At 43.8% G+C, this 23,615-nt stretch overlaps 1 long non-coding RNA gene across 4 annotated transcripts; it reads left to right on the top strand.

Annotated features, from left to right (window-relative positions):
* The first annotated feature begins 110 nt into the window (after nucleotides 1-110).
* Nucleotides 111-23,281, top strand: LOC306648097. 4 transcript variants are annotated; one of them, XR_013760288.1, is made up of 7 exons: nucleotides 111-231; nucleotides 2,084-2,213; nucleotides 2,289-2,362; nucleotides 4,683-4,774; nucleotides 6,347-6,473; nucleotides 9,058-9,150; nucleotides 20,237-23,281. It is a non-coding gene; the product is annotated as an uncharacterized lncRNA (long non-coding RNA). The 4 variants fall into 4 exon arrangements; XR_013760287.1 differs by having other exon boundaries at nucleotides 2,084-2,362; XR_013760289.1 differs by lacking the exon at nucleotides 2,289-2,362.
* Nucleotides 23,282-23,615: the final 334 nt, after the last annotated feature.

Consider the following 23,615-nt stretch of genomic DNA (forward strand, 5'->3'; position numbering starts at 1 on the left):
GTGAGCGTGCTTGCGTGGCGTCACGCTGCGGGGCGGGGCCTCAGGCGGCGCGAGGTGATGGGGCGGGCGGCGCTGGGGGGCGGGCCCGCGCTCGGGGAAGCCCTGGGGGCGGGGCCGCGCCTACGTGTTGCGCGTGTGAGGGGCGGGCCTGTGCGGGCCGGGGTCCCGGGGCGAGCGCGCAAGCGCCGGAGTTATTGCGCAGTTGTGTCGGTGGGCGCCAGGGGGTCGCAGGTGAGGAGCTGGCGAGGGTGTGGGGGTGTCCGAGAGCGAGTTCCCCGCCGGTGGGCCTGATTCCGCGACAGCGAGGATCGGTGGGTCCAGGGCCACAGGATGGTGCTACGGTGAGGGTCAGTGGGCGCGGGACCCCAGGATGGCGGGACGGCGAGGGTCGGTGGGCCGGGTATAGCAAGATGGTGGGGCAGTGAGGGTCGGTGGGTCTGGTGTCGCCAAATAGTGTGACAGCGAGGGTCAGTGGGTGCGGGACCCCTGGATGGCGCGACGGCGAGGGTGGGTGGGCGCAGGACCCCAGGATGGCGCGACGGCGAGGGTCGGTGGGCCGGGTATAGCAAGATGGTGGGGCAGTGGGGGTCGGTGGGTCTGGGACCGCCAAATAGTGCGACAGCGAGGGTCAGTGGGTGCGGGACCCCTGGATGGCGCGACGGCGAGGGTGGGTGGGCGCAGGACCCCAGGATGGTGCGACGGGGAGGGTTGGTGGGCCGGGTATAGCAGGATGGTGCGGCAGTGAGGGTCGGTGGGTCTGGGACCGCCAAATAGTGCGACAGCGAGGGTCAGTGGGCGCGGGACCCCTGGATGGCGCGACGGCGAGGGTCAGTGGGCGCGGGACCCCAGGATGGTGCGAGGGTGAGGGTCGGTGGGCGCGGGACCCCAGGATGGCGCAACGGCGAGGGTCGGTGGGCGCGGGACTGATGGATGGTACGGTTGCAGGGGTCGGTGGGCCAGGTGTAGCGGATGGTGCGACATCGAGAGTCAGTGGGCCCGGGATCACAGGATGGTGTGACAGTGAGGGTCAGTGGACCCGGGACAGCTGGATGGTCCGACGTTGAGGATCCGTGGACTCGGGATTGCGGAATAGTGCGACAGTGAGGGGCGGTGGGCCGGGTATTGCAGGATTCTGCAACAACCAGGGTCAGTGGGCGCGGATCGTGGGATTCTGCGACAGCTTGGGACCTTGAGATGGTGCGACATCGAGGGTGATTGGGCCCGAGACTGGGATTCTGCGACAATGAGGGGCCGTGGGACCTGGACCTGGACCTCGGGATGACGGAACAATGCGGGGGCGGCGGGCCCTGCACCGCTGGATGATGCAATAGCAAGGGTTGGTGGGCCTTGGACCGCTGGATGATGGGACAGCATGGGGGTGGTGGACCTTGCACCACTAGATGATGCAACAGTGCGGGGGCGGTGGGCCCTGCACCGCTGGATGATGCAATAGCGAGGATCTGTGAACCTTGGACCGCTGGATGACGGGACAGTATGGGGCCAGGGTGGGACCTGGACCACGGGATGCTGCAACAGCGAAGGTTGGCGAGTACAGGGCCTAGGGATTCTGTGACAGCTTGTGGTGCAGGATGGTGTGATAGTGCAGGCATCTGGACCCTGGACTGCTGGATGGTGCAATAGCAGGGTACTGTGGGCACACTGACCCTTGCTGTTTCACCTTCCCTCCAAGTCCCAGGCCCATAGGATTTTGCAGCATTGCTGGGCAGTGAGTCTCCCTGCTTTTCTGTTGCTCCAGTGTGTGCATGTGACAATCTGATGTGGCCTTTTATTGGGCCTAGGAGACCAGGATGCTGATTGTCAGTGACTTTGCAAATATGTGACAATGTTTCTGCCAGATCACACTTATAACTTTGGAATTGGAGTTCTTCCAGAGAATTGTGCACCTGTGTAGTTGTGTTGGGCTACACTTGGAAACTGAGGCAGGGGCCAGTGTTTTGGTGCTCTTTCCCCGCCCTTTGGAGTGACCCTACAGGCTAGCCTCAGCCATGAGCAACCAACCCTTCATCTCACCCCAGCATTTCTGAAATTCTGAATTACCACCCCCCCTCCCTTTTTTTTTCAGCATTGGGCCACTGACAAAGCAAAAGAAGTCCATTTTAGGGGTTCCTGAATTGGAAGGAAACAATGGAAGGTTGTTGTACTTGTCTCCTGTAACTGCTGTAACAAGTCGCTAATGGACTCAAACTGCACATGTAAGCATTCAATGTTTACTAATTGATCTTAGCTTTACTTATGCTCTTACTTCTTACTACTGTTCTGTTTTACAGAGAAGAGTTAAAAACCCAGCATTCTTCTGGGTGGCACCATTGAATGGAACAAGACTGACCAACAGATATACCCGGTATCTGTGTTTGACCATAAGTATGGTCCTCCCATCCCCAAGGAGGGACACAGAACATCTGTAGAGAAAAAACTTCTTATTTCTGTTTTCCAGGTTGAATCCTGCTGAATCCTTTTCATAGAAAATCGTATAGAGCTTTTTTGGACAAATCCAGTGTCATTGGCACTATGGTACAAGGGTGCCATTCTTCAGAGGCACATGCTGATGTGTGTGTTAGGGATGAACTATTGTTGGGTCTGCAACTTACACTTTTAAGTGGTTCCATTTTTTTTTTTTTTTTTTTTTTTAAGGCCATGGAAAATGTTGACATTTGGTGGAGAGCAATTGTACAGTTCTTTGGATTTCAGGCTGACTTTCCCAATGGGGGAAATAGAGTTTATTCCTCTGCTCTTCTCTAGGGGACAAGGTTAGAGGACTGTGGCCAGCAGAACTGTTTCTCTGTGCTATGGTTTCAGCATAGAATGATTGAATGCTGCCTCTGGTTCAGCACCCAGTGTTGGGCAGAATCACTGGGTGTGTTCTCAGGCCTGGGAGCATAAAAAGGAAGTACCCTGCCTGGTGGCTAGGATCAGAGGTAGTCTTGAAGTTCAATTTCTGATACCACACAAGCATGACAGTTGGTGCTCTGGAGAAGAGAAGTGGTAGAATACAAACTCTATAACTGGAGGAGCTCTGTCCTTAATGAGCATAACATAAGGCATGCATGGTTCAACATTCTAGTAGCTGTGCTGAAACAGTAAAAAGAAGCAAATTCATCATTAAATTTCATTTTAATGACACATTTTATTTAATTCAGTATATTCAAAACATTACCATTTTAACCTATAACCAATAGAAAAAAAGTATGTGAAATATTTCATGTTCTTTTTCTTTACTCTCTTTTTGAAGATAAGTGTACTTATTTCATAAAATTGATCATTGGAAAAGTAGAGTGACAAACCAGGTTGTTCTAAAAATACTTTAAAGCTTTGTGGTAACTGGATTATCAGTTTTTCATTTCAATTTTCTAATAGATTTTTATCTAGAGATTTTTGAATTTACTGCTCCTTGTTTCAGTGGCGAATTAATTGAAATTAGAATATAGTTAGTGTCATGGCTGCACTGAATTTATTTCCACTGCTCATCACTTGTGGCTTGTGGCATGTACACTGGATGGCACAGGTGTTGCTCATTCAGCCAGAAACTCCTTTAGACTGGAGGGGGTCTTTGGCGTTTGGGTGTTGTTTTTCTGACTGTGGTATTAGAAGTTGAACCCAGGGGGCTGGGGAGATAGCTCAGTCGGTAAGAGTGCTTGCTTTGTAAGCACAAGGCCCTGGGTTCGATCCCCAGCACCCCCCCCCCCAAAAAAAAAAAAAAAAAAAAAAAGAAGTTGGACCCAGGACCTCTTGCAGGCCAGTCAAGTTCTACTGCTATGTTACATCCTCAACCCAAGGAGGTGGCTTGACCATCTCATCTCCTGCATTCCTCCTACCCTAGTCCACACTGTCTGTTGTCCCCCACATTTCTGTATCACTAGCTACCAACCTCTGCTTCATCACTTGCTTCCCCTAACCCCCAAATAAATTTATTTTGTTAAATGTACAGTTAGATTTTTGTCACCTCTGCTCAGCCCCTCCCTTTTCTCCCAGAGTAGTGTCTTCTCTCACTGGGAATCAAATCCACATTGCTCACTGCCTTCCTGATCCTCCCCTCCTGCCCTCCCACCTCACTCTGCTTCAGCAGGTCACCTGACCTCCTCTCTCCCTGTTTTCACCAAACCGTGCCTGCACTGTACCCCTGTCCAGAAGCTCTCCCACTGTGACCCTGTGGGTCACATCCTCCTGCATTCAGACCTCAGCTCACCCTCACCTCCTGGGAGAGGCTTACCCTGGCCACCGCATCATTCTTTACCCTCCCATGCTAGCCCTCTTCCCTTCAAGCAGTGACCTTGGCTATCATTGTGCTCCATGTGGATTGCTTTTCCCTGTTGGAAGTACAGGGGCATGGGAACAGGTGCTGTTTGTCCTGGTTTGTTGCTCTCCCCAGTGCCAGGGACAGTGCCTGGTACCCATAGATGCTCCATAAATGTGTGTTGAGTGGATGATGGAATACTAGCACATTGCTCATTTACTTCCTGATCAGGAGCCTGCCAGATCCTAACAGGGCACTGTTGGCTGTGACCTTCCCTGCCCTTGCCTGACCTTGGGGATAGGACAGGCATGCTATAGATGCCTTGACTTCTGTGCACACACTTGTATGTGCACATGTGTGTGCCTGTGTCCAGGGGACTTTGGGGCCACTCAGGAGGCCCACTTTACCCCATGACCTCTTTCCTCCCCAGCGCTGCCTTTCCAGCTCTCCACTTCCCTCTGAACTGGGACCCTGAAGAGTGGGGAAAGGATGCCTGCTGTGCGGCGGAAATCCAAATCCAAGGTGAATGGCAGTTTCTCTTTTCAGGAAGATTCCATCCTGTTTTGTAAGGTATAGCCGTTTGCTTTCCTTCCAGAGGTTTCCTGCTTATGGGAGACTCCTGGTCCCTGGTTTTCTCCCTGTGACATTGGAGCATGGGAAGTGAGAAGGACCCAGTGGTCCAGGAATCTGCCCAGTGCCCTTGTCCCCCTTCCTCAGTATGCATATGACCACTCACCATTCAGCATCCTTAGGGGCCCTGCAGTTCTGGCACAATGCCCTCTCCTGAGGGAGGATGAGAACTGGTTTCTCTGGGTGTGGACAAGAGTCCAGATGAGACCTGCTTAGGCAGAGGAGTTCAGCATGTGCTTCGTGTTCATCCCATTTCTCCTTGAAAAACCCACATTAACATGGAGCAGAGTTCCCAGCTAAGATCCAAGTCTGAGAGGAACCTGTGGGTGCGCTGGAGGCAGGGCCATGCAGCACCCACCTCCTGTGGTCAACACACCACTGGACAGAGGAGCAGTCTTGAGGATGAGTTTTGCAAGTGCAGTTTTTCATGACAAACACGCTTCCCTCCATGTTGGGGACATTCATTCTTTCCTGCTGTCGCGACAAATTCAAACTCACCCCTTCAGACAGCATGCACCTCTTACTGTGCAGTCCAGTGGGTCAGGGTCTAGGCACAGCATGGCTTAGCTGGGTCTAATGCTCGGGTCTCCCAGAACCAAAATCAAGGTGTCTGTTGGCTGTATTCTGATTTGAGGCTCCGGTCCTCTTCCAGGGTAACTGGTTACTAGGAGAATTCAGTTCCATCTCATGATTTCCACTTGGCCCCCTTTTTCCATCTTCAAGCCAGCAACAACCAATAGCCAAGCCAGTCTCCCTGTGTAAAGTGGTTTGTATACCTGCAAGGAACTTTTTGCCACACATAACTTATTCATATGCTGTTTAACAGAGCTTGAATGGGGATCCACTGCCAGGTCCTCCTCTGTTTATGTCAGCTACCTTGCCTCTGTGGGCCTCAGATCCTTCATCCACACAGTTAAACTGTGGTCCTGGCAGCAGGGCCTTATCAGTGGTTAGCTTGAGGGCTAATGAGTCAGGGTAGTTAGGAACTTAAAGATGCCTTTCTTCATAAATGCCCAGCAGATCTGAGTTGCTCTGCTATTTATGCAACATAATCTTTTTTGGTTTATTTGGGATTTTTTTCATACCAGGGATGAACCCAAGGGCACTCTACTTCCAGTTCTTTTTATTTTTTATTTTGAGACAGGGTGTTGTTGAATTTACCAAGGTGTTGTCCAAGGTGTTGACCTTGGACCTGTGATTCTCGTGCCTTAGCTTCTGGGGTCACAGGTGTGTGCCATGGCCCCTGGCATCTGCAACATACTCTTTAAAAGCAGCTGTATCATATTGAACTACATCTTATTTAATTTTTGTAAAACCCTTGCCTGCTTTGTCCTCAGAACCCTGAATGCTCCCTGCATGATTCCTGGTACCGTGTGTTTTCTGTGTTGGGATGAGGCCACCATTTTCTCCAGCTTTGTAGAAGCACAAGTTTATGGTGAATGGACATGTGATTTTTCATTTCAGGCACCAGTGACTTTTGGGGACTTGGCCATCTACTTCTCCCAGGAGGAATGGGAATGGCTAAGCCCCATTCAGAAGGATTTGTATGAAGATGTCATGTTGGAAAACTACAGGAACCTGGTCTCACTGGGTAAGGTTCTTCCCCATGATCTAGAACAAGCCTGTTAAGGGACATTTACGGTTAGGGTTTAGTTAGGGAAATGGATGCTAATCCAGTTGTAGTGTTTGTTTGTTTGTTTGTTTCTTTAAAATTTTTAACAGCTTTATTGTTGTATCATTCATTTGTGATACAGTTCATCCACATAAAATACGTAATTGTTTTTAGTGTTTTAACAGAATGGTATAGCCATTACAGTCAATCAAATTAATTAATTTGTTGGTACTGGGATTGAGCCAGTGGACACTTAATCCCTGAGCTGTGTCCCCTGAATTTTTTTGTTGTTGTTTTGAGACAGGGTCTTGCTAATTTGCTTAAGGCCTCACTCAGTTGCTGAAGCTAGTCTTGAACTTCAGTCCTCCTTTCTCAGTTTCCTGAGCTGCTGGGATTACAGGCATATGCCGCTGTGCCAGCCACGCAGTGAATTTTAGAATGTTTTCATTGCCCTCTAAAGACTACCTGTGCCCATTAGGATCACTCATCTTTCCTTGCTCATTTGTCTTCCCAGGTTAGATAACTGCTAGCTACTCTTCCTCCTCTTTGAGCTTGCCAGTTCTGGGGCTTGCATACAAATGGAATCTTAAGTGCGCAGCCTCTTTCACTTAGCATAGTGTTCTTGAAGTCCATCTGTATTACAGCATGTCAGAACTCCATTTCTGCTCATTGCTACATAGGGTTTCATTGTGTGAATGGGCCATGTCTTATTTGTTCACTCATGAGCCTCGTGGGTGTTTGGATTATTTCCACCTTGCTGTGAAAACATTCATGTGCTATGAATGCTGATATGCATGTTTTGTGCGGATGTATGTTTTCATTTCTTCTGTGTAGATACTTAATGAGTGGAGTCGCTGGGTCATGTGAAATTGTGTATGCAATTTTTTGAGGACACCCTAGTTGTTTTGGGAAAATTTACTATAAGGAATTGATAGGCTGTGTTTAGAAGCTGAATAGTGAACACCAGTGTCACACAGAGATAGTAACTGTAGGATGCAGCCACTGTCCCTGAGGCCAGGAGATCACAGGAGAGAGTTTGGGACTTTTTTTAGGACTTAAAGGAAGGGGCCTAGAACATGGGTTCAGATTCTGAGGAGGGAGGGGTGCACTGCCTTGTTGGTTTGTACTTCTGGGGGAGCCAGAGGAGGCTGATTCTGGGAGTGCAGGGACAGAAACCAGAGATCAAAATCAGCAGAGCCATGAATCAAACAACATTGCCCTATGTAAATTTATGATTACACAAATGGTATGCCGTGACTCCATGTGCAAACAGAGAACAACATGTATCCCATTTGTTTACAGTAATTAAAAAAAAATATCAAAAAAAAATCAGCAGAGCCCCTTTAGTAGATGCTGAGTGGAAGGGAAAGAGTGTATCACAGAGTCCCGCCCCAGTGTGACAAGACAGAGTACAGAAGGGTGGAGCTTGGGAACTGAGAGATGGTGGCCTACTAAACCATCTCCCAGCAGCTGACTCCATTGTTGAGGAAGAGAATTGGTTTTGTGGAGTTAGAAAGGAACAGCTCTACTGGCTGTAACTGAGTTCATCCTCATGGTAAAAGATTTTAAGAACCAAACTCTTTCTGTCACTCACCACTCATCACAGAACGGTCTGACACCACATGTGTATCGGTTTCTCACCACACACCAAGCAGTTCTCCAATACCTGACAGACAGTCCAGCTCTGACACTACTTGGAGATTTCATCAAACCACAGGTTAGGGGCTTCATCTCAGACTGCCCCCGCTTGACAAGTCCAGGCCTCTGAAATTTCTGACTGACCCACCTGTAAATTTGGGGTTCCCATGAATCCCCTCCTTAGATTCTGTCCCAGAACTCAGGAAAGCATGTGACTGAGGTCTTACCAATTTAATATCAAAGATATGTCAGGATGCAGATGAAGAGCTTGGTGAAGGACTGCATGGGACAAGGTGAGGGGAGGTGTGGAGTTTTTGCACCCCCTCTAGGTGTGCCACCCTGTATAGTGCAGCAACAGGAGGCTCTCCCAACTTGTATTTGGGCTCGTGGAGCCTTCATTATGTAGTCCTCATGGCATCATCGACCATCAGTGATCTCTCTCTAGCGCCTGGGCCCTCTCCAGAGTTTTGGGGTGAGGTGAAAGGCCCAACTCTGATCACATGCTTGGATCTTCTGGCCCATGCCAAGGCTTTCAGGAGTATCTGGCCACCAGTTACCTCATTAGCAAACAAAAGACAACACTTGCAGGGTTGAGGAGGTGTATGCCAGGAAATGGATAGAAATCAAATATATATTTCTCTGTCTTGAATTTTTTTTTTCTTAGTTGTACATGGACATAACACCTTTATTATTTACATGTTCTGAGGATTGAACCCAGTGCCTCACACCTACTAGGCAAGTGCTCTACCACCGAGCTACAACCTCAGGCCTCAAATATATATTTCTTACAAGTCACACTCTCCAGCTGCCCTCCACGTCCCGTATGTCCTGTTGGGTTGGTAGACCCTTGCCCTATTGATGCAGGGCTTGGCTCTGACTCTGGTGCTGACAGTGTGGTCACTTCCCATGTTTGTCCTGTGTGCAGGTCTTTCCTCTCGGAGGCCAAATGTCATCGCCTTACTGGAGAAAGGGAAAGCACCATGGATGGTGGAGCCACCGAGAAGACACGGGGGCCCAGGTGAGTGACCGAGGACAAAGCCTACTTCTTCCCATTCAAGCCCCTAGGATAATACCAGATGCTGGGTGGTTCATAACAAGAACTCACATCTCACAGTCGAAGCTGGGAAGTTCATGATTAAGGCACTGGCGGGTAGTGCCTGGGGAAGGCCTGCTTTCTGGTCATGGACAGCTGCCTTCCTCTGGAGCTCGAAGCGGGAGGAAGCTCTGCTTCCTCTTTAAGCAGGGCTCCACTCATGACTTGATGATTACCTCTCAGAGGCGCCACCTCTAAATGCCATTCCTTTGGGAGAGAGGATTGCAATAGGTGAGTGCGGGGCAGACCGACATTCATTCTGCTGTTGTGTAAGAAGCATTCTGCACGAGAGCCAGGCGATCGTGAGGGGCAAACTCTTAAAGTTCCTGAGAGGCCCCACTACATTTTCCACACCCAAACCTGTGCAGAGAAGCCAGCCTAGATTCCTCCTTGGCCCAGTTGTGAGTCTTTTGATTTGTCTGTCTTCATTCGTTGCGTTTTTCCTTGGACATGGGACACCTGGGCTGGGGGTAGAGGTCAGTAATATGGTGTAAGCCAGGAGAAGAGGCCACAAACTGAGGCATTCGGCTTTGGAGACTTTGGGTTCTAAGCCAGATACGGCAGCACAGGGAAAACAGTGGGGCCTGTGTTTTGACAAAAGAGAAGAAATGTCCTTCACCAAAATACTGTTGCATACTATGTATGTTTAAATTACATAAAGTTTAGAAAAAGGAAAAGATAAAAAATAGCTACATGTGTTTATCAGTAACTATACTTACTTCTTGAAATTGTCATAGTTATTATAAAATTGATTTTTCTACTCTTCACAATTTTTTTATGGTCAAAATGTTCTATTGTCATTCCATTTTCCATTTAGATTCTAATTTCACATTAATGTCAACATGTGTGCATGTGCACGCTTTTGTCTTTTTGCTATAGGATTGAGTCACAGGAATGGGATTGCTGGGTTAAAGGATAGGACCTTTTTTCAGACTAAATATTTCCGAATTTCTTTACAGATTTGTCAGCTTGTTAGTCCCCAGTAGCAAGTCTGGGCACTAACTCTAGTAACTTTTCTTGTAGACAATGTTGCCTATGTGTTGTCAGACATAGTTTGTTGCTTGTGACTCCACAGGAAGCTAATTCCTGAAAGTTGTGCTTCAGTTCCACTGGACCTTGCCCTATGAACCTGTTCCTTTGCTGATTTTGCTTTCTAGTCTTTCACTGTAATAGATCACAGCCATTGGTCTAACAGAAAAAGACCAAATCAGCACCACGGACAGAAATGAGGCACAGTGTCAGTTTGGTTTTCATACTCACTAGTACTGGATATTGTCGTTAAAAACTCTTAGCTTATTGAGAACTTCCTGTGTGCATGTTCTATGCAAAGGCCTGTAGTCCCACAGTATTGTGGCTACCTCTGCATTCCTGTGTGACAGATGAGGATTTAAATCTTCAGTTGACTAATTTGTTCAGGGTCTCTCACCCAGCAGACACTGGGGGAAGGATTGGAGCCCTGGCAGTGTGTTTTTTGACCCCTTGTAGATCCTCTGAATGTCCACACTCTCCTACATAGACCATACTGTTTCTCCTGTGTACTTGCTGACATTTGTTTTCTGATTTTACTTACTCTCTTGTAAATTCGCTCCTCATGAACTTTCAATTTCTTATAGTGACTTTACGGTTCTTGTAAAGAATGTTAGCTTATATAGGGAGCTTATTTATAAAAATCATTGACCATTTTATTTTGTTATTTCTTTAGAGCTTTATGGTTCTACATAGTAGTTGAGTTCATCCTATTGACTCATACATCATCATGGAAGTCTATTTCAGTTCATGACACAGCCCTTCTCCCTCTTCTGTTCTACTAGACTTCCTTTCACTTCTCTTTTAATTTGTATGTGATTTTTTTTTATGTAATCTTATTCTGTCCCAATTTCCTTTAGTTTACTCCTACTTTGACATATGAGAGGAAACATTTGACCTTTGAGTTTCTGGGTGTGGATAATTTCATTTAGTATGATAGTCTACCTTTCCATCCATTTACCAGCAAATGCCATAATTTCATTTTTTTACAAATTTTTTGTGCTTGTGTATGGACAGAATGCCTTTATTTTATTTATTTTCATGTGGTGCTAAGGATAGAACCCAGTGCCTCACACATGCTAGGCAAGTGCTCTGCCACTGAGCCCCAGCCCCAGCCTTCATTATTTTTAATAGCTGAGTAGAACTCCGTTGTATTTGTATTGGTGTGTGTGTATCAGAATTTCTTAATCCATTCATCTATTGATGGGTATCTGGGTTTATTTCATAATTTAGCTCTTGTGAATTGTGCTGCTATAATGATGTGGCTGTGTCTCTTGTGTATGCTCATTTTAGATATTTTAGGGAAATACCAAGGAGTGGGATAGCTTGGTCGTATGGTTGTTCCCTCCTTAGTTTTTTAAGGAATCTTCAAACTGCTTTCCAATGTGGTTGCATTAGTCTACAGTCCCACCAACAATGTACAAGTGTTTCTTTGTCCCCACAACTTCTCCAGCACTTACTGTTTGTAGTGTTGATCATTGCCATGCTGACTGGAGTGAGTTGAAATCTTACTATAGTTTTGATTCGCATTTTCCCGATTGATTGAGATGACGAACATTTTTTCATAAATTTACTAACTTTTTGTGTTTCTTCTATTGAGAACTTTCTGTTTGGATCTTTTGACTATTCATTTATTGGGTTGTCTGGGGGGTTTTGGTGTTAAGTTTTTTGAGTTCTTTGTGTTTTTTGGATATTAATCTATCAGAGGAGTAGCTGGCCATAATTTTCTCCCATTCTGCAGGCTCTTTCATCACGCTGTTAATCATATCCTTAGCTGTGCAGAAGATTTTCAGCTTAATGGCATCCCACTTACTGATTGTTGGTTTTATCTCTTGTGCTTTGGGTGTCTTGTTAAAGAAATCTGTGACAGCACCTATATGATGGGGTAGACCAGTGTTTTCTTCCAGCAGTTATAAGGTTTCCAGCGTAATTCCTAAGTCTTTGATCCATTTTGATTTTAATTTTGTGCAGGGTGAAAGATAGCTGTTCAGTTTTCCCAACACCATTTAATAAAAAGGCTGTCTTTTCTCCATGATATATTTTTAGCACCTTTTCAAATATCAGCCAGCCATAGGTTAGTGGGTTTGTCTGTGTCTTCTCGTCTATTCCACTGATATTCATATCAATTTTAGTGCTAGTACCATACTATTTTTGTTATTACAGCTCTGTAATATAATTTGAGATCACAGATTGTGGTGCCTTCTTCACTTTTCTTGCTTAATATTGCTTTGGATATTCTGGGTCTCTTATTCTCCCAAATGAATTTAAGAATTTTTTTCCTAATTTTGTGAGGAATGTCATTAGTATTTTGATGAGGATTGCATTGAATCTGTATATTGTTTTTGGTAGTATGGCCATTTTGGCAATATTAATTCTGCTTATCCAAAAACATGGTATGTCTTTTCATCTTCTAAGGTCTTCAGTTTCTTTCTTCAGTGTTCTATAATTTTCATTTTCATTGTAGAGCTCTTTTATCTTCTTGGTTAGATTAATCCCCAAGTGGTGTTTTTTGCAGGGAGATCTTGTAGATATAGTTTCGTATCACCAGCAAACAGAGATAGTTTGATTTCTTTTTTTCCTATTTGTATCCCTTTGATTTCCTTTCCTTGCCTGATTTCTCTGGCTAAGGTTTCAAGAACTGTATTGAATAGGAGTGATGAGAGGGACAGCCTTGTCTTGTTCCAGAATTTAGTGTAAATGCTTTTAGTTTTTTTCCATTTGGTATGATATTGGCATTGGATTTGTCATAAATGGACTTTATGATGTTGAGGTAAGTTTCTTCAATCCCTAGCTTCTCCAGCATTTTTAACATGAATAGTGTTGGATTTTTATCAAACGCCTTTTCTGCATCTGTTGAGTTGATCATGTGATTTTTGTTCTTAATCCTGTTTCAGTGATAGAGCACTCTTATTGATTTGTATATATTGAACCAACCTTGTATCCCTGGAATGAAACCCACTTAATCATGGCATATTATTTTCTCGATGTGTTTTTTGTTTTTTAAATATTTTCTGATAAATCTTTTTAGTTGTTGATGGACCTTTATTTTTATTCATTTATTTATACGCGATGTTGAGAATCAAACCCAGTGCCTCACACATGCTAGGCAAGCGCTCTACTTTGTGCTACAACCCCAGCCCTCAATCAGGGATATTGGTCTATAGTTTTCTTCCCTTGATGTGTCTTTGTCTGGTTTTGGTATTAGGGTTATACTAGCTTCATAAAAAGCATTTGGAATATTCCCTCTCCTTAAGTTTTGTGGAATAATCTAAGAAAGATTGGTGTTAGTTCTTCCGTAAAGGTGTGGTAGAACCCTGCTGAGAGTCTATTAGGTCCAGGACTTTTCTTTTCTGGAAGGCTTTTAATTGCTGTTTCAATTTAATTACTTGATATTTTTTGTTTAGAATTTCTGTATTTTTATGGTTCAGTTTGGACAGGTCATGTGTGTTTAGAAATTTGTCCATGTCTTCCAGATTTTCTTTCCAGTTTATAGGAGTATAAATTTTCAAAATAGCATCTGATAATCCTCTGTATTTCAGAGGGGTCTGTGGTGATATTTCCTTTTTCTTTTCTGATCTGTCTTCTAAGAGCCAACTCATTATTGTATTTATCCTGCATGTTTTCTTATTCTCAGTTTCATTGATTTCAGCTCTGATCGTAACTACTTTCTGTCTTCTACTGGTTTGTGGGTTAGTTCTTTCTCTGAGGCCTTGAGGTGGAGCATCAGCTTATTTATATGGATCTCTCTATAATTTTTTATTGTAGGCTGAGAAGGTAAATTCAGCTGTTTTTGGGTGGAATATTCTGTAGATGTCCTTTAGGTTCCTTTAATTTATAGTGCTCTTGAGGTTGGAGATATCTTTGTTGATTTTGTTGTTGTTTTGATGACCAGTCTTGGTGATAAGGTATTGAAATCCCCTGATACTATTGTGTTATGGTCTATGTGGGACTTAATGTCATGGAGTAATTTTTCAATGTAATTGGGTGCATTGACATTTGGGGCATAAATGTTTACTATGGTTATATCTTGTTGAATTGTTTTCTAGGGTGGAATAGCCACCTTTGTCTCTTCTAATTAATTTGTTATGTACTTTGTCAGATATGAAAATAACTCCTCCTGCTTTTTATCTTGAACCATGTGCCTAGAATATTTTTTGCCATCTTTTTATCTTCAGCTTGTGGGTATCTTTGCCTGTAAGATGAGTCTCTTGTAAACAGCACATAGTTGGATTTTGTTTTTTGATCCATTTTGCTAATCTGTGTCTTTTCATCGGTGGGTTGAGACCATTAACATTCATCGTTAGTATGGATGTGTTTGTGGTTTCCTGCCATTTTGAAGTGTTTTGCTGTATTTTATACTGTCTTGATTGTCATTTAGTGGTTTGTTCTGTTGCACTTCTGTGGACTTTGGGAATCGTTTTTTCGTTCCTCTGTGTGAAGTTTATCTTTGAATATTCTTTGTAGTGCTAATTTGGGGCTCTTAAATTCTTTTAGTTTATTCTTGTTGTTGTTGTGGAATGATTTTCATTTCCCCCTTGAATTTGAAACTGAATTTTGCTGGGTATAGTAACCTTGGTGCTGGGATTTGTTTTCTTTTAGAGATTGGAATATCTCATTCCAGGCCCTCCATGATTATAGGATATAAGCAGAGAAATCAGAAGTGGGTCTTATTGGTTTGGCTCCAAATGCGAAATATTTTTTGTTTAGAATTTCTGTATTTTTATGGTTCAGTTTGGACAGGTCATGTGTGTTTAGAAATTTGTCCATGTCTTCCAGATTTTCTTTCTCTTGAGCTTGAATATTTTTGCTCTTGAGCTTGAATATTCTTTCCTCGTTTTATTTTCTTTTTCTTTCTTTTTTTTTAGTTAACTTGCTCACTTATTGATTGGGGTTTTCTGAATTGTTCTGAATTTTTAAATTTTTTTATTCTAATTAATTATACATGACAGTAGAAAATTTTTTGACACATTGTACACAAATGGAGCACACCTTCTTTCATTGGCTGAACATGGTACAGAGTCACATGGGTAGTGTAATCATACATGTATATATCTTTCTTGTTTTCTATTTTAGGGAGTTTGATTGTATGTCTCAGCAAGCTTCTCATTTGGCGGGTCTGTTTGTGGTCCTGTGAGCCTCCTGTATGTGGTTGTTTATCTCATTTCTGATATGGGAGTTTTCTGTAATTATCTCATTGAAAATGTCTTTATGCCTTTAGTTTGTAGCTCCATGTTCTGTGGTATCCCAGTGATTCTCAGTTTTGGTCTCTTAAAGTTGTCCCAGAGTTGTTTTTGTATGTTCTGATCATGTGGTGTTTTTTTCTTTTTTGAATTCTTTGTACTCAAGATCATATACCCTGTCTTCAGTGCCTGAAGTTCTGCCTTCAAGGGCTGAGGTTCTGTTTTCTACACCGTCTACTGTGTAAGTGATGCCTTCAAGTGAGTTTGTAATTTGATTGCTTTTGTCTTTAATTTCTAGGAATCCAGGTTGGTTTCTTTTCTATTTCTATTTCTATTTCTTTATCAAATGTTCCTATATAATTGCTGTCTTAAGTCCTTCCTAAGATGATCTTTTTTTTTTTTTTTTTTTTAGTATATATATATTTTTAGATGTTGATAGACCTTTACTTTATTCATTTATTTGTATGTGGTGCTGAGAATCAAACCCAGTGCCTCACACATGCTAGGCAAGCGCTCTACCACTGAGCCACAATCCCAGATCTTCTTTTAATTCATTAAACATTTTGATAATTAGTTTTTTAATAATCTTTCTCAGGGTTTTTGCCTATCTCACTATCAGTGGGATCCTTTGTTGGGGGATTGTGAATTTTAAGGGGAGATTTATTTGTCTGATTTCTCATGTTTTCAAAAGTCTTGGTCTTATGCATCAATTTAAGTGGATTCCTCTACCTCTTTTGTGCATGTCCTTTTATGTGTAGTTATTTTATCTGTTCTGGGACTTACCTGTTTTTGACGTATGATGCCAAGGGGTGGGATTTGAGGTCCATCTCTGGTGTTCCTGCTTGGGTTCTTGTTCTTGGTTTGGGGCTTTAATCTCCTTGCTTCTGTGAGTTGATATATGTCGGGGAATGTTTAGTTCAGCAGCAGAGTCTCTAACCTGTGCACCTTTAATGTCCTGCAGTAACTCACAGAATGGGGGCAAAATAAACAACAGTAAACTGTTGGAAATGACAAATAGTAAACAGTGTTAAATACCCAGATCCTATTATGAATCTTAAACATTAATTGCCACCAACGAACAGGATCAGTGGGCTCAGCAATTGTCAGCAGTGAGAATACCACGGACCAGCGATGGCTTTAAAGCAAACAGAGGTGTCGACTCACCCGTTCAGCAGTGATGGTGTCAGCATTAACGGTGGGGCTGGTCCATGTGAACCAGGTAGTTCTGAGTGATACAGGAATACAGTCGGGGGGGGGGGGGGGGAGGAAATGTGTTAGGAAGTTAGAGGAGACGTTGCAGTTTCAGAAAACGAACGGAGAAGATGCAGAAGAGAGTGGCTTGGTATTTGTGGAGTGGAGAGAGTCAAGTCGTGCTGTTGGGAGAGAGGGAGAAAGGACACCTGGATTTGCCACGGGGCTGGGTTGCAGCTCAGTGCTGGAGCACTTCCTCACATGTGTGAAGCACGGGGTTGGATCCTCATCACCACATGGAAATAAATAAAGGTATTGTGTCCATCTACAACTAAAAATATCTCTTAAAAAAATTGGCCAGTAGCAGAAGATAAGATGATAAGAGAAATGAGGACAGGAAAACAGTACAAGATCAAAGTAAGGTATTCAGCCCAGTGAACCCTCACCCTCACAAGGAAATCTAGAAAACGGTGACCACACTTAACAAATGCTGAATATGAGAGAAAACAAAACACAGAACTGTGTGTATACGTGTATCTGGGTGTAGGTTGAAGGGACCTTCTCCACTGACATGATCAGAGTGTTTGACCAACCCGGGTGGGCACTGCCCATGTACTGTCTTACCAGTTTTCTTGAGTGAAGTGGGACAGAATAGGCGCGGGGCACACCCTGTGCTGTCAGGGTCACGCTCCAAGCTCCCTGCTGACCAGGAGTAAAGCTGTGTGATGTGAAGCTCGGTCCCCTCTGCACTGTGCTGCCGTGGCTCAGGTACAGAGTCTTGCGCTTGGGACCCTGGGGCCTGATCCCTGCAGGCCCAGGCACCTCGCCTGCGGCCCTTCAGGTCTGGTGGGCTGGGTGAAAGGTGCCTTTCTTGGAGAGGCTGGGTTGACCTGCCCCAAGGGGTCACTCTCATCTGGGCTCGGCTCCCGAGTTGCCCTCTGCCTTTGCTGCTCACCGGGCAGGTGCTGGGCAGGTGTCGAGTGCTGTGGCCTGCCAATGTGGGGGACCTGGCGCCCTGCAGCCCCTGGATACACTGAATGTGCTGGCCAGGGACTGACCCTGGTTTCCACAAGTTCAGGTGACGCTTTTGGTGTCTGCTTCCTCTGCACCAGGACACCCTGGCGCTTTGCTTGACCCACTCTCTTTGCCCCGGTGGGCAGGCAGGTAGGCTTCTGGGCGCAGCCTGGGCGCTTTCCTCTTTTCTTTATTGTATCCGACTTGAGTGCCCAAGTGCTCTGAGGGTACAGTATTAAATCCTGGTGGGAACCATCTTTCAGCCACCTCAGTGCAGCTGTATACCCACTACCTGGGTCTCATGCCCAGAGCAGCCTGGAAAGCATCCTCCTGTCATTTAAGCATTCCATGTCTCATTTTGGTTCACATATTTCCCTTCCTGTCTTATGGCTGATTTTACTTCCTCTTGTTTTTCTATTTGGTTACATGGAAGTGTGGATGATGGTATAGGCATTCACCTTGTTTTTTCTGCTCTAAGTAGTTTGAAATTCCTCTGTTTTTGGAATATATCCCATACTACTTTAGTATGTTTTTAGTGGTTTTATATTTTCACATTGACCTAATGAGCTAGGATTAATTCTGATATGAGCTGTGGGTTTGTTTTTTTTTTTTTTTTTTTAAATGAGCTGTGGTTAAGGGGCTTCCAGACAGAAAGCAGAGAGATGATCCAAGATGATGTTAGTATCCACACAAAAAAATGAGATCCCGAATAAGGAGAGGAAGACAGCAGGATGTGGGGCAGCATGGACACTAGGATAAGTCCTGGGTTTCCGCTTGGCTGAGGCTCCTAGCCTTGCTGGCAAGTTGTCCTTGGCCTGTCTTCTTTGATTCCCCATTTGCCTGCTTATTTTATGGTACATCTCCTAATGATAACTATGAGATAGTCCTACAGCCACAACAGAACTCTTTCCAGAAGCTTTTGAGGAGATTGTGCTTCACATTTCAAAATTGTTCCAATTTGAGAAAGGTGAGCAGTTCATGTATTTTGCACTGCATAACACACCCAGCAGGGGCTGAAGCAGCATCCCAAAAGCAAACACATCAGTCTCTATAAAAGATGCATGCTAATCTTCCTGAGTATGATCGATGAAGGCTGTGAATGGCCTTGTACTTTGGGGGTTTTTTTCCTCTAAATGTTCAGACATCAACAAAAAAATGCAAGCTTTTGTTTTTAGAATTTGAATCCTGGGGCGACACGAAGGTGAGTGTAGCATGTGTCAGGAGTTTGGAGTGTGTCCAGTGCTCATGGAGACCCTGTGAGGGGCTGTGTGCGCATTTGAGAGGCATGACAGTGGTGGGTGCAGTGTTCCTCACAGCGCGTAGTTAGACGACGACAGACTCTTCAGCAGTTTCCAGTCCCATGTAACCCATGACTGCACTGGGAATACAGCACGAGCCACGTATTTGATCAGTGCTACTATCTATGTTAAGATAACTTCACAAACAGCCAAAATTATTTTTAGTTAAGCCAGTATATTCAAAATACTGCAATATCTAATCACTATTTTTACAACAAGATATTTTATATGCCCATTTTGTACTGTCTTCACAATCTGGAGTGTATTTCACAAAGCACATCCCACATCAGACCAGTCACATGGCATGGTGCTCAGTGGATTCACGTGCCTTGTGGCTACTGTATTGTTCTAAAGTCTATGTTGTGTTTATTGTTCCATATAATTTCAGATTTATAATCAGTCTTGCATACAAATAGTCATTTTAAATTATCTGGATTTTTGTGTCCTACTCCAGTTCATCTATTTTTCCAGAAGCAGTTCATTTTTATTTAGTCTAATCTGTAACCTTTTTTCCTTGGATTCCCTACTTCTCTGAGTTCATAGTTTTCACCCTTGAAAATCTAAATACTGAATTCTAATTGCTAGTAGGTTTATATTCTTTAAATATTTGATTTCTACATTTTGGGGGGTTTACAACTCTACAGAAGTATAATTTACATCGTAAGATTCAGATATTTTAAGTTCAGTGATTTTTTTTCTTTTTTTTTTTTTTTGCGGTACTGGGGATGGAACTCAGGGCCTTGTGCTTGCAAGGCAAGCACTCTACCAGCTGAGCTATCTCCCCAGCCCTCAGTGATTTTTTAAAAAATATGTTTTCCACATTGTGTAACCATTACCACATTTCCACAAATTGTGTAACCATCACCACAATTCAGTTTTAGAATATTTTGGTCATCCCAGTAAGATCCCTTATGTCAAGTTATAGATAATCCTAATTCACTCCTCTAGACCCAGGCAACTACTGATCTTGTCTCTGTAGATTTGCCTTTTATGGACATTTCATATAACAAACCTACATTTATCTAATGACAATCTGTGGGGCTGTATGTTCTATATGGTAAAACTTTATTCTTTAAATAAAACTTCAATTTATTTACTTTCACATTGCAAACTCTCCTGAAATATTAACTGTTTCTTTAAAATTCTTTGTATGATAATTCAAACTGTAGAAGACACTAAAAAGTTACTGTTCTGGTTATCATTGTTCTTATGATCATTAATGATAATAACTGCATGCATATTGTACAAGCTTCATTTTTCAAGCACAGGAAAACAAACAATTAATTTCTTGGTATCTTTCAGACTCCAGGTCTAAGTGTGAGACCAAGAAATTACCACCAAATCAGTGCAACAAATCCGGGCAAAGCAGCTGTCAGAAACCACTTTCTACAAAACAAAAGGTTTCCACAGGGAACAGGGGCTACAGCAAAAATTCATTCCTAAGCAAACCCAGGAAAGGTAATTCACAGAAGAAATCTTTAAAATGCAATTACTGTGGTAAAACCTTTAGTCGAAGCGTCTCTCTCAAACTCATCAGAACTCACATATTGGAGAGAGGCCTTATGAATGCGGTAATTGTAGAAAAGCTTTCAGACAGATCTCATCTCTCATTCTTCATCAAAGAGTTCACAGTAGAGAGAGAAGCCATGAGTGTGATAAATGTGGGGAAAGTTTCATTAAAAAAATAGCCTTTATTCTTCATAGAAAAATCCATAATGGAAAGGAAACCTCTAAGTGTGGGAAGGCTTTGAGTTCATGCCCATCTCTCAGTGTATATCACAACATCCAGATTGTCGAGAGCGTCTACCAGTGCAGAAAATGTAGGAAAGCCTTTAGTCGGATGTCATCCCTTTTAGTTCATAAGAGGATTCACAGTAGAAAGAAAATACATAATGCAGTAGATGTGGGAGAGGCTTCAAAAAGAAACCAACCCTTGTTATACATGAAAAAATGCATCTTGGAGAGAAACCCCATAAAAGTGTGAAGGCCTTAAGTCAGAGTGTGCTGTGGAGAAGTCGTGACTTAGAGAATGCCTTTAAGTGCAGAAAATGTGGGAAATCCTTCAGTAGGATTTCACCCCTTCTGCTTCATCAGAGAGTTCACACTTCAGGGAAGCCCTACAAATGTGATAAATGTGAAAAGGACTTTAGGCGCCTTTCAACCCTTATTCTGCATCGAAGGGTTCATAATGGAAAGAAGCTGTATAGATGCAACAAATGTGAGAAGGTCTGTAATCGTCATTCATCCCTTATTCAGCATCAGAAAATACATAAACGGAAGAAGAAGCTCTTTGAGTGTAAGGAATGTGGAAAGATGTTTTCTGGAACCGCAAACCTTAAAATACATCAGAACATTCACTCTGAAGAGAAACCTTTCAAGTGCAATAAATGTAGCAAAGTTTTCGGCCGCCAGTCATTTCTTATTGAGCATCAGAGGATTCACACTGGAGAAAAACCCTATCAGTGTGAGGAATGTGGGAAAGCATTCAGTCACCGAATATCCCTTACTCGACACAAGAGAATTCATACCGAAGATAGACCCTACGAATGTGATCAGTGTGGGAAGGCCTTCAGCCAGAGTGCACATCTTGCCCAACACGAAAGAATTCACACCGGAGAGAAGCCATACACATGCCAGACCTGTGGGAAGGCCTTTAGTCAGCGCACGTCCCTTATCCTCCATGAGAGAAGTCATACTGGAGAGAGACCCTACGAGTGTAATGAGTGCGGGAAGGCCTTCAGCAGTGGCTCTGACCTCATTCGACACCAGAGGAGTCATTCTTCTGAGAAACCCTATGAATGCAGTAAGTGTGGGAAGGCGTATAGTCGCAGCTCGTCCCTGATTCGACACCAGAGCACACATTCTGAAGAAAAGGCCTAATGTTTTTACTCTAAAAGCTAAGGATGAGGTTGTCAAAGAAGCAGTCAGAGGCATGGGGGAAATGTGCAGATATCCTTAGGATGGGGTTGTATCCTGGTGAATTCATCAGAGACTGAAAATACAGTAAACAGCACACTTAAAACGAACATCATAGCTTTGCAAACAGCACAGTGTAGAGTACTGATCATCTACCCTCACGATGGCATGGCTGATGGAGCTGTGCCCACTGCTGCCACCCAGCATCAAAAGAGAGCATCATGGTGCTTGTTGCTGGCCTAGGAAAAGATCGCATTTGAAGTACAGTTTCTACAGAACATATGCTTCTGCACCATCGTAAAGCCAAAAACTCACAAGCTAAACCTTTGTGTATTGAGATGTGTCTGTATTTATCTCTAATATGTATTTCGTATATATGGGACAATTTGATGTTGTGTCCCGTTTTGAAAGCCAAAGAACAGAAGTCACTAGTGACTTTTGACCTGTGGATTTGAATAAACTGAAGCAAGCTCAGGAGGTTAGATTAGCTTTGAGAATGAAGGCTATTTTTCATTTGATATTTTACTTCTAGTGTAGTTTTGAAGATACTTCACTGGCCACATACAACAAAATGGAATTGTGAAGTCTGTTTTTGTAGATGGGGCGATGAGCCCAATTTGAGTTCACATGAAGGCAGAGTTTGAGTCTGTTCCTCAGAACCAAAACTATCACATAAAAGGAACTTCCTGGCAAAATACGATGCTGCTTTCACCTGACAGTTTTTAGGTAGATAAAGATAGCACTCCTAATGGGGTGCAGCAGTAGTCTTCACCATACTATCTTCAAGGACATGAGGATGTGGTGTGAAAATTTAATATGGCCAAGATAGACTAATGGGAAGGAACCAGGAGCTACTGACAAGATGAGGAACTTCAGAGCAGGGAGATTTTTTTATTTGAAAATAAATTGTTTATATTTATATGAGTAAACTTTGGTATTTTCATGTAATACTGGTATGTAATGGGACTTGTGAAATGTGTTATAGACTAAATATGTGTCACCCCAAAAGTCACGTGCTGAAGCCCTAACCCTCCTTGTGTGGCATTTGGAGATGGGACATCTGGGGGACATGTAGCATTAGATGAGGGCAAAAGTCTTCATGATAAGTCACTGCCCTTCTAAGCAGAGAGGCCAGAGGGCTTACTCTCTGCACCATGCAAGAACACAGGAGGGCAACTCGTGCAAACAAAGAAAAGAACCCTCCGTGGAAGCTGGCCAGGCAGACGTCGTGATCTCAGGCTTCCAACCTCCAGAACTGTGAGAAGTTGATTCTGTTGTTTGAGGCCTCCAGGCTGCTGTGTGGTGTGATGTCAGCCCAAGTAGACGCAGACATGGGAGACCCTAGGTGGGCTCTTCCATTTCAGCTGTTTACCTGTTTCCAGTGTGTGTGAAACATGTCAGAAATAAAGTCACAGTTTTGTTTTATGGTTAGATTGTATAGTCAGACTCTTTGTGTGTTTCCTTCTGCAAAAACCTGCTTTCATGAATACCTTTGTCTTGTTAGTACAACTTTGTGGCATGTGTGTCACATGGGTTAGGTTGTTCTGCTTGGACAAGTGAAGAAAAACACCCAGAACTGTGAGGGTGAACGTGTGCAGGATGATAGGACAACCGGCTTCTGTTTCAATTCGTCTTTTTCAGAGATGTAGAGGAAGCATTAAAAGCAAATCTCTGGGCTGGGGATACAGCTCGGTTAGTAGAGTGCTTGCCTCGCAAGCATAAGGCCCTGGGTTCAAGCCCCAGCACTGCAAAAAAAAAAAAAAAT

This window comes from Sciurus vulgaris (assembly GCF_902686455.1).
Source record: "Sciurus vulgaris genome assembly, chromosome: 17".
NCBI lineage: Eukaryota > Metazoa > Chordata > Mammalia > Rodentia > Sciuridae > Sciurus > Sciurus vulgaris.